The sequence below is a fragment of the Peromyscus leucopus genome, chromosome X, assembly GCF_004664715.2.
Source record: "Peromyscus leucopus breed LL Stock chromosome X, UCI_PerLeu_2.1, whole genome shotgun sequence".
Taxonomy (NCBI): Eukaryota; Metazoa; Chordata; class Mammalia; order Rodentia; family Cricetidae; genus Peromyscus; species Peromyscus leucopus.
Genome location: NC_051083.1, coordinates 30166402 through 30177618, shown reverse-complemented (window position 1 = coordinate 30177618; position 11217 = coordinate 30166402). Strand labels below are relative to the sequence as shown.

General features: G+C 43.1%; 1 pseudogene; it reads left to right on the top strand.

Annotated features, from left to right (window-relative positions):
• The first annotated feature begins 2888 nt into the window (after positions 1-2888).
• LOC114705717 lies at positions 2889-4885 on the top strand (annotated as a pseudogene).
• The last annotated feature ends 6332 nt before the right edge of the window (positions 4886-11217 follow it).

Genomic DNA, 11217 nt, shown 5'->3' with positions numbered 1-11217 from the left:
CCAGCTTTAGGAATGTAGTCTAACGGTTTTTAACAAGGCAGAGGAAATGGGGGAGGAGGGTAAGGTCTGCCAGAGCCATGTTCCCATGCCTGGGCCGGCCAGAGTTCCTTCGATACCTACACACAATGCTTAGCAATTGTATCCCCAAACTTAAGCCATGAAAGCGTCATTATCATCATTATTGTGAAAACTTCCTGACTCTCCTACCAAGTGTGGGTTAGCACTGGTGGTGCCACATTCCCGACATGTGTATTTCACATCTATGCCAGTATGCTGGCCTGGCTTTCTTCCCTCGGATGCTTCTTCCATTAAACCTTTTGTTTGTCTCATTTTGTTTCTTGCAAACAGTCTCATGTAGTCTCAAATCCACTAGATAGCCGAGCATGACTTTGAACTCCTGATCTACCTGTTTCTACATCCCAGGTGCTGGGATTTGGGGTATATGCTACAAACCTAGTCCTTGCATAAATCTAAACTTTTTGTCAGATTTGGCAAAAATAGCCTACAATTACAAACAGCTCTGGATGGCACTCATGATTGCAGCTGTGTGACTCACCAGTTGTACAGATCCCTGTGACTAGGATTTGCACTTCAAATTGCTGCCATTCGGAAAGCATCAGAGCTTTAGTGACTGCAACATGCACTGCATGTGACAGTCACTTTTGAACAAAAAGAATATCTTCCGGGAAGATGTTCCAATTTTTATAAAAGACACAGATGTAGATTTCATTTTATTATGATTGATAAATGAATGTAAATCTCCTCCAATTGGAATAAGACATTTATTTTCAAGTTAACTACTGAATTCATTTTCAGGAAACAGGCTTAAATTGCTCAAGTTAATTTCTTTACAGAAGGAGCTCTGAAAGCCAATTCCATTTCCAAACTAAAATTACTATCATTTGAATTCAATAAAGAAAAATGTCTTCCTAAACTTTTGGGGAAGAGATGCCTAGTTTTAGAATAGACAACCTTCTCCCAATCCATGTGCAGCATCGCGCTCTGGTGACATCTAACCTACCCAGTTCTCCCCCATCTTACCTACACTTCTTTAGAGTAATCGGAGAATCTGCTGGCCAGGCATGGCCTGCCTGCAGCCCAAAATAGCCTGGACATAGTTCCGGCCCTTCCCTGGGAATGTGCCATTTCAGATTAGGAAAGATCTAATGGATTCCGCTCCATTCAAAGCACGATGCCCTTTCAGTGTTTGCCTAGTAAGTCCTACAGCCCTTGAGGTATACAACCTGGAGACAGCATCCTTTTTTTTCGGGGGGGGGGGAGGGTCGAGTGAAGCAGATGCTGTCCAGATTCTGTCTATCTCGGGAAGCTTTGGAGGACCAGTTCACAGATGACCCTAGGATTCACTTGTGCCTTGTACTGATCTGTGAGAAATATGCCTGCTCTGTCAAACTTCTACAGGAACATGCTCTGTTTTAACACTTAGATGAGTTGGGAATGTCTGTGCAGTAACCCTCACCCACAGCATGTAGTCCTGGAAAAGGAGAATGGGCTGGCAGCCTGCTCAGTCTAGTGCCAGCTGGAGATTGTGTGCTGGGCTACGCAGAGAGGTGAGCTATGGGAAACTGGCTGGTTCTCCCCATTACTGCTTCTCTAGTAAATCCCTTCTGAGTTTCCAGTTGCTATCTCATGTATTAAAGGGTGTCTCATTAATTTCTGCAGATATCTTACATATCCAAACATGTAGTGAGAATGAAAACCCATTAAAACCATTAACATTGTAAATAATAATACAAATGTGGAAGGGCTCAGTGATCTACTACTACTTAATGGAGATGAGCAACAATTTTCATTCCAAACTCTTTCTTTGGCTAGGGAGGTAGCTCAATTGGCATGGTGCTTACCAACAATGTACAAGGCACTGGGTTCAGCCCACATGAAACTGGGCACGGTTATCGTTGTGCTTGGAATGAAAAATGTCCCCCACAGGCTCAGGTATTTGAACACTTGGTCCCCAGTTGGTGGCAGTGTTTGGAAGGGCTCTGGAATGAGCCTTTAGGAAGTGGGGCTTTGCCGGGGAAAGTACATCGCTGGAGGTAACGTTTGAGTTATATTTATACATTTATGTATGTATGTATGTATGTATTTGTTTGTTTGTTTGTTTATGTATTTATTTTAAAATGTGATTTGGCAGCTTCCCGCTCCTGCCACCATTCCTGCATTCTGCCATGCCCTCTGCTCTATCCCTCAGGAACCATAAGCCAAAAGAAACCCTTTCTTCTCGAAGTTGCTTTCAGTCAGGCTATTTTATAACAGCATCAGAAAAGTAAAACAGTGGCACACATTGTAACCCCAGGACATGGGAGGTGGAGACAAGAACATGAGGAATTTGATGGGATCTTCAGCTACACGGAGAGTGGGGGGGGCAATCTGGATACATGAGATATGAGACGGTGACACACAGACACACACAGACACACACACACACACACACACACACACACACACAACCTCCAGACCAGACCCTGGGCCAATTCATGTTTAGGAAGGTACAAACAAAACTTATTTTAAAGTACAGGGCCTGTGGTGGTTTGAATAAGAGTCACCCCCAAAGGCTCAAATATTTGAATGTGTAGTCATCAGGGAGTGACACTATTTAAAAAGGATTAGAAGGTGTGGTCTTGTTGGAAGAAGTATGTCCCTGGGGGGATTCGAAGTTTCAAAAGCCTACAGCAGACCTGGCGTCTTTCTCCCTCTACCTAGGGATCAGGATGTAGCTCTCAACTACTTTTCCACTTCCATACCTGCCATGCCTGCTACCATGCTCCCCACCATGAAGATGATGGGCTAACCCTCTGAAACTGTAAGCCAGCCCCAATTCAATGTTTTCCTTTATAAGAGTTGCCTTCGTCACGGTGTCTCTTCACAGCAACAGAACAGTGACCGAGACAGGGTCTCCCTATGTAGCCTTGGCTGCTTTGGAACTTGTTATGTTGACTAGACCTCAAGCGCACAATGATCTACCTGTCTCTGCTTCCTGAGTGCTGGGATTAAAGGGATGCACCACCAGTGCCCACTCAAATAAAACATTTTTAAAGGCATAAAAGGGAGGTCCCGGAGGCTGGGTGGCATGTTGGGACATGCCCCTACTGTGACACAGGGCTCTCTTCTGGGAACAAGACCCAAGGGAGCTTGTGGTCCCATTTCTGGTGCTGGTCAGCTTCCCTCGGAACTAGCACTCTGTGTTGCCAGCCTGCTTCCCCCACTTTATCCTTGATCTGTGCAGTGGGTCTCAGCCAGAGGAGTGGTTGTCCTGGGAAGGACGCCCAGAACTGTGAATGGGAAATCATACCAGTCTCAAATTTAACATGGCTTTGTTTCCTAAGGCAAGAAAATGCAAAAGACATTTGTGTGGTCAAGATTTCTCCAGAAGCAGGGTGAGGTGACCTGTGAGGATGGGTCACTACGCTCTAAACCCAGAAAGTCTATAAAATCATGCAAATCGAGAAGTTCATATCTTCATGTGAAACTGCCCAGGCTGTCAAGGGTATGCATATCCAAAAACCCACCATCTCAAAGATGGCACTTTAAAGAAGGAGGATTGGCTGTCCATGTTCAGCTGGTAAAGTGCTTGCTTACCACACTTGCCCCTCTGGGGTCAGTCCTCAGCACCACATAAGCTTGGCATGGTGTCACATGCCTGTAAGCCCAGCACTCAGGAGGTAGAGGCAGAAGAGTTAAGAATTCACGGTCGAGTAACATGGCCAAGATGGAGACACAAAACTCTGGGACGGAGGATGGCTTTTCTCCCCGTCACGCACAGAGGGGGCCAGAGGGCGAAGAAGGACAAGCTGAGCAGCAGGACAGGATGGAGACACCAGCCGCCGCATGGACACGGAGGAGGCACGACCTGGCGAAGAGGCCGGTCTTCCCTCCGCTCTCGGGCAAGTGGCTCCTGACTGGGAAAGAAGAAACGAGAAAGATTCCTGACCCCGCTAACAGATACACACCATTAAAAGAAAACTGGATGAAGGTATTTACTCCAATAGTAGAACATTTGGGACTTCAGATACGCTTTAACCTGAAATCAAGGAATGTAGAAATCAGGACTTGTAAAGACACCAAGGATGTCAAAAGCGGCCAACTTTGTGAAAGCCTTTGTTCTTGAGTTTCAGGTGGAGGATGCGCTTGCCCGTATCAGGCTGGATGGCCTCTTCCTAGAGTCTTCTGAAATAGCCAACGTTAAGCCCCTAAAAGGAGACCACCTGTCAAGGGCAATATGAAGAATTGCTGGCAAAGGAGGAAAAACCAAATTTACAATAGAGAATGTGACACGGACACGGATTGTTTTGGTAGATGTGAAAGTTCACATTCTCAGCCCTTTCCAGAACATCAAGATGTCGAGAACTGCCATTTGCAACCTCATCCTAGGAAATCCTCCATCAAAAGTGTACAGCAATGTCTGAGCTGTGGCCGGCAGATCAGCGGACCGATTCTGATTCCCCGCCGACCCTTGAGATATTCACATAAAACCATGGGAATATTTCCTAGCCACCTACAGCTCGGGTTCCTTTTCAGGTCTCAGCCAGAGCAGAAGCAGAAGGGAAGGTTTAACCAGATTTGGCACTCCTGCTTCTAGGATAATTTAAACATCAAAATGTAATACTTTTAATACTTCACACATGAAGCGTAAATTGCTGTATTTTTCACTTTAATCACATGTGGCAGATTCACAGTTTAAAATCTTGTCATTAGAGATGACTTCTTAAGACAGATTTATAACTAAACTAAACATTTTTTCCTCTGAAATTTTTAAGGAAAATCTCAGAAGACCTGAGAATCACAATCCTTGGTACCGAGCCCCGTGACAACTTCAGGGATGGGTCATAGCACTAATCTGTGCTATTGAACCTTAGGTGTTCATCTGTGTGCAACTTATGAAATGAAAGCCTATATCACAAGGCTAATGAATTGCTTTTCAAGGAAGTAATGAAAGTAAAACAGTTTTCCCAAGAAAATTATGTTTTCCAAATAGTATATTCTTAGAACTAGTGTCTGTGTATATGAATTTGCTTATTTCGTACATTGTTTAGAACCTACTTCATTAAACATGTGATTTAGATACTACATTCTCTTGTTTCTCAAAGGCCTTGACCAAACTATTGTGATGATTGGAGTATCAGGAAATCCATGCAATAACTAAAAGAAGTAGTACTTTAAAAAAAATTAACTTAAAAATAAAAAGAATTCAAGGTCATGTAGCCTCAAGACGCTGAGGCGCTTTGGCCAGGAGCACTTGCCTGTGCCCTGCCAGGAGACCTGTGTTCCAGCTGTGCCCTCAACACCCAAGGAGGACAGTGGCAGAGCCTGTGCCAGGAGGCCTGGCTAGGGCACTCCTGTGCTTCTTAAGTAGAAGCTGTCGGTATGATAGGTGCTCGGGATATGGATGGCTCCCAGGCAGACACAGAGGATGATGAGGAGAGCACAGAGACTGTGATCATCAATGTGCTGGATGCTGAGGGGTGAGAAGGGGTCACCTGTGTCCACATTTTGGGAATTACAGGTGTCAATGTGAAAGACCCAAGAACTCTGGAAGAGGGCCATCCATGCAGCAGAAAGTCACGTGCAAGTGCCCAGAGCTGAGGACTAGGAGTGGGGCATAGCCTGGGCAGCAGAGACCAGTGCCTCCTTCCCCCTGTGGAAGGCTCCTCTTTGACAGGCAGGAGACTGGGAGGAGTGGAGGGAGGGGACACTTGGGTCAGGATGTACTGAAAACAAAAGAAATACTAATAATTTAAAAAGTATGTGTGTGTGTGCATGAATTTAGGTGCCCCACAAGTGTGCAGAAGGCCCTGAAGGCCAGAAGAGAGAAGCAGATCCCCTGGAATGACAGGTGATTATGAGCTCTCATGTCAGTGCTGGGAACTAAACTCAGGTCCTCTGCGAGAGCAGTAACTGCTCCTAATCACCAAGCCATCTCTCCAGCCCCTTTTTCTGACTCTTAAGGTAGCCCCTCTTCATGTTTTAATGTGAAGCCTCTTGTGCTGGCTAGTCTTCTGTCAACATGGCACAAGCTAGAGTCATCAGAGAGGAGGAAGCCTCAACTGAGAAAATGCCTTCATAAGATCAGACTGTAGGCAAGCTTGTAGGACATTTTCTTAATCAGTGATTAATGGTGGTGGGGCCCAGCCCATGGTGGGTGGTGCCACCCCTAGGCTACTGGTCCTGGGTTCTACAGGAAAGCAGGCTGAGCAAGCCATGAGGAGCAAGCCAGTAAGAATCACCCCTCCATGGCCTCTGCATCAGCTCCTGCCTCCAAATTCGAGCCCCGTTTGAGTTCTGTCCTCACTGCTTTTGGTGATGAACTATTATATGGAACTGTGAGTGAAATAAACCATTTCATCCCCAAGTTGCTTTTGGTCATGATATTTCATCACAGCAATAGTCACCCTAACTAGGACATCTCTACTTTCCTCTAAAGCCCTGACCCATTTAGATCTCCACATATTGCATTGTTTCTATCAGATCTCTTCCTCTCACCCAAAGGCCTTTTCTCCCATAGATTGCATCTTCTGAGGAGACGTGTGTCAGCTTCCTTTCTTGACTAACACCTGTTATTTTATTATTGCCTAATTTATTATGTTTAATAGAAAGAAGGACTGAGGAAGTGGGGAGGGAATGAAGAGGGAAGGAAGGTTGGATTTGTATCTCTAAGATATAAAGGCAGCTCACTTATTCTTTACATTGGTTCCAATCTGGAAGAGTTGCTGCAATACAGTGTCCAAAAAAGTGTGTAAGAGGCTAAGAGGGGAGCTCATGTACCCTTGGAAATAAATATTTTGTGTTTGCCCTTTGAAAAAACCAGAGTTTGAAATATATGAAGTTCATTAAGTTAACAGAATTAATTTTCAAGATGTTTATTTTTGTGGTGATGGGACTTGAACCCAAGGCCTTGTACATGCTAGGCAAAACACTGTACTACTGGACACCACCCCCATTTCCTTTTAAATCTCTGCCTCTCTCTTTCTCTGGTGTGGGTATGTGAGTGCAGGTATGTGTGGCACAGCTTGCATGTAGAGGTTAGAGGACAACTGTTAGGAGTCAGTTAGCTGGTCTGTGAGCTTTGGGGAAATTCTCCTGTTTCTACCTTCCATCTTCCAGTAGGAGTGCTGGGATTACAGATGCACACTATTGCATCTGGTGTGTGTGTGTGTGTGTGTGTGTGTGTGTGTGTGTGTGTGTGTGTGTCTGTCTCTGTCTGTGTGTGTATGTTAAAGTGAGTTCTTGGGATCAGAACTCATGTTAGGCTTACACACTTTTACCAAATGAGCCATCTCCCTGTACCTTACCTCATGTTTTAGTTTCATGTCAGTTGCTGTAATAAAATACCCTCGCAGAAATAACTTAGAGGAGAAAGGGTCTATTTTAGTTCACAATTCCAGGTTGCAGTCCATCATTGTGGGGAAGTCAAGGTGACAGGAACTTGAAAGAGCTAGTCACATCACTACCACAGTCAAGAGCAGAAAGAATGCATGCATACTTCTTAATGCTCGGCTTGCTCTCTGCATTTATACAATCCAGGACTTCTTGCCTAGGGAATGGTGCTACCCACAGTGGGCTAGATTTTCCCACATCAAGTAACAAGACAACCCTCCACAGACATGTACACAGGCTAATATGCTCTACATAATTCCTCATTAGGACTCTTCCCAGGTGATTTAAGTTGTGTCAAGCTGACCATTGGCACTAACCATCACACCCCCTTTTAATCACTCTAACATCTTTTGCAGGTCTTAAGACACACAAGCAAAAGTCTACTTCTACCTCTTTACAGAGGAGATATCCCCAAGATTTGCATGTATACCTCCAAACTTTATCTTTCTTTAAAACTGAATTTATTTTTTTACTTCCATGGTAAAATGCATATAAAATTTACCGTATTAACCACTTTTAGTATTTACCATCCTAAGTCTTTGTAAGTATATAGTTCAACATTGCTAAATACATTCACATTTATCTTGTCTCTAGAACTTTTTCATCCTGCAACACTAACACTCTAACCATTTGTGTTAGACTTTTTGCGACTATAACAAATAGTTGAAAGAAGAGGAACAGTTTAAAGAATGAAGTATTTATTTTGACTTAAGTTTTTCAAAATCTTGAGTATAGGAGTTAAGGAGGGCACTAAGACAGATTGTTGGGGCTAAGAAATGTATTCAAAGTTATTAATTCCATGGACAGTCAGACACATAGCTGCATGTCAGGGACTTGGGGTGTCAGGCCCCAACATTACAAATAGTTTGCAGCATAATGGGGACTCTGAAATCAGTTCCTAGAGAGGAGGCTGGAGTGGGGGTTCCTTCTTCCAGTTCTCTGAGGAAGTAGGAAAGGTTTATAGCATGAGCCTTTAGCCAGACTTTCTGATCCCCCAGTAGATGGCAGGAAAGGGGATGAGGAGGTGGTAGGTGCCATGTGTAGCCACCCATATCCCTTTGATGTATCTGGGCCTACAAACTCCTCAAGTGAGAAATCAGACACCTGGAGTCCATCAGCTAGATAGTCACAGAATTGGTCTCAATAGGTTGCCTATCAGTATCTATGGGTTGGGAAGACAAGAGGGACTATTACAGGTATTGTGGCCTGAGCAGCAGTCTGGTCTGGAGTCTAATAGGTTTTAGTCCATGGTGATTCTATGTTTCTGGACCTGGAATGAAGCGGTACATCATTGTAGAAGAGCTTGGTAAAACTATTCCCTTCAGCAGCCAGGAAACAGAGAGCAGTATCAGAACTCAACCATGACACAAACAACAAAGGCCCCCAAAGACTCACTCTCAATGATCTACTTCCTCCTGCCAGGCCACACCCTCTGCAGTTCTACCGCCTCCCAGTAATCTGTTCAAAGTCTGAATCCATCATTGCACTGAACTATTGATCATATCTGATCTCTCATGATCTAGTCATCTCTGGAAATTCCCTCAGAAAAGCACCCATTGGTACTCAGTGTAAACTCCTCTGGGCCTCTGAATCAAATCAACTTGACAAGATTAACCATTATACCACTAAACACGATTCTCCCTCCCTCTCTCCCCACCCTTGGCAATCACCTGTCTAATTTCTATTTCCATGATTTTGATTACTTTAGACCCATTGTACCAGTGGAATCATATAGTGTGTGTCCTTTTGGAACTGGCTTGTTTCACTTAGCATAATGCCTTCGAGAATAATCCATATTGTGCATGCAGCTGAGTTTTCTTCTTCAAAGCTAATATTCCACTGTAACACATCCCCTTGATCTGCATTCTCCTAATACTAGTGTTGCTGAATAGCTTTTGTGTGTTTACTGGCCCTCTGTGTACCACTTCGGAGAATTGTCTGTTCAAGTCCTTTGCTCATTTTAAATTTGGGCTGTTGGGTTTCCCCCCTGAGTTATTATGGATATTAATCCCTTATCATAAATGTGATTTGCAATTATCTTTTCCCACTTTATAGTTTGCATTTTCATTTTGTTGATTGTTTTCTGTGATGAGCAGAAGTTATAAGTTTATGTTATTTCCATTTTGTTTTGCAGACTAAATAAAATACTTCCCATATTTGAAACATAAGCTTGGAGACAACCAGAAACATTGTAAGATATTTACAAGTAAGAACAACAGTGTTGTGGATTCATCACAACAGTGTTGTGAAATCATCTAGATTTCAGACTGACAAATTTCTCTCCATGTTACTATAACAAAAGTCCTCTAAACCACTGTGTAAATCAGGACGTTTAAATCAGGCACCTGCTCTTATAAAGAACCTTGGCAGTGCCCACTCACCCACTCACACACCCACACACTCACACACACATAACTTGGCTAATGGGTAAATAAAATAGATTTTATGAAATGTGAAAGGAGGCAGGAGAGATGACTCAGACGTTTAGAGCACTTGATACTTGGACCCCACAAGATGGCTGATAACCATCTGTAACTCCATTTCCAAGAGATTCAACACCCTCTTCTGGCCTTCTTGGGCACCTGGCATGCATGTAGTGCACAGACATGCATGCAGGCAAAATACGCATACACATAAACAATTTTCTAAATTAAAAAAAGAACATGTTATTGAGAATGTAAGAGAGCTCAATTATTGTTGGAAATATATTCTATGTAACAGTGTACAAACAATGTACACTAATACTACAAATGATAGACTACTAGACGATTAGTCCTTTGAAACATATTTCTGTAAATTTGGCATGAAAGAATTCTGTATTCTAGCATTTCAATCATTAGGACATTCTGAATATGCTTTGTCCTGGCAGGTTTTATGTCAACCTGACACAAGCTAAAGTCATCTGAAAGGAGGGAACCTCAATTGAGAAAATGCTTCCAGAAGATCCAGCTATAAGGTGTTTTCTTAATTAGTGATTGATGGAGGAGGTCCCAGCCCCTGGTGGGTGGTGCTATCCCTGGGCTGGTGGTCAGGGGCTCTATAAGAAAGCAAACGAGCAAAGCCATGGAAGCAAGCCAGTAAGCAACACCCCTCCATGACCTCTGCATCAGCTCCTGACTCCAGCATTCTGCTCTGTTTGAGTTCCCGTCTTGACTTTCTTCAAAGATGAACAGTGATGTGGAAATTTAAACCAAATAAACCCTTTCCTCCCCAACTTGCTTTTTGGTTATGGTGTTTCATCACAGCAACAGAAACTCTAACTAAGACATCTTTCTATATAATCCCAAGCCTTTCAGTAAAATAGCTGAGCTTCAAAAATGCAAAAGAAATTCTAGATATAATAGAAGTCCTTGTTTTCTTGTGATTACAAAATATCTATTTTTTATTCTTTTAAAGTTGTATTTATTATTGTGTGCATCTTTGATGTGTATGGGGTTGTGTGTATGCCACGGCGCATGCTTGCTCAGACAACAACTTCGTGGGGTTAGTTTTTTTCTTTTACCTTTAAGTAGGTTCGGGGGACCAAGCTCAGGTCATCAGAGTTTCATGTCTTTAGCCCATTACTACAAAATGTGTTTTCTATATACTGAACTGATAATAAGTAGACATATCATATGCTAGTAATAGCAACTAAAGATTAGTACAAACATACTCATTGAGAAGTCTGAATATAAAAATTCACACCCAACTTTTGAAAGAAAATATACCTAAAACTATGGCCAATATTCAGGTAGGAGTTACCAGTCTGGGCCTATAGAGATGTTTTCTAAGTAGCCTAGGCTTTGTGTGGTCAGTGTCTATGCCTTCAGTAGGTGTTAATGTTTT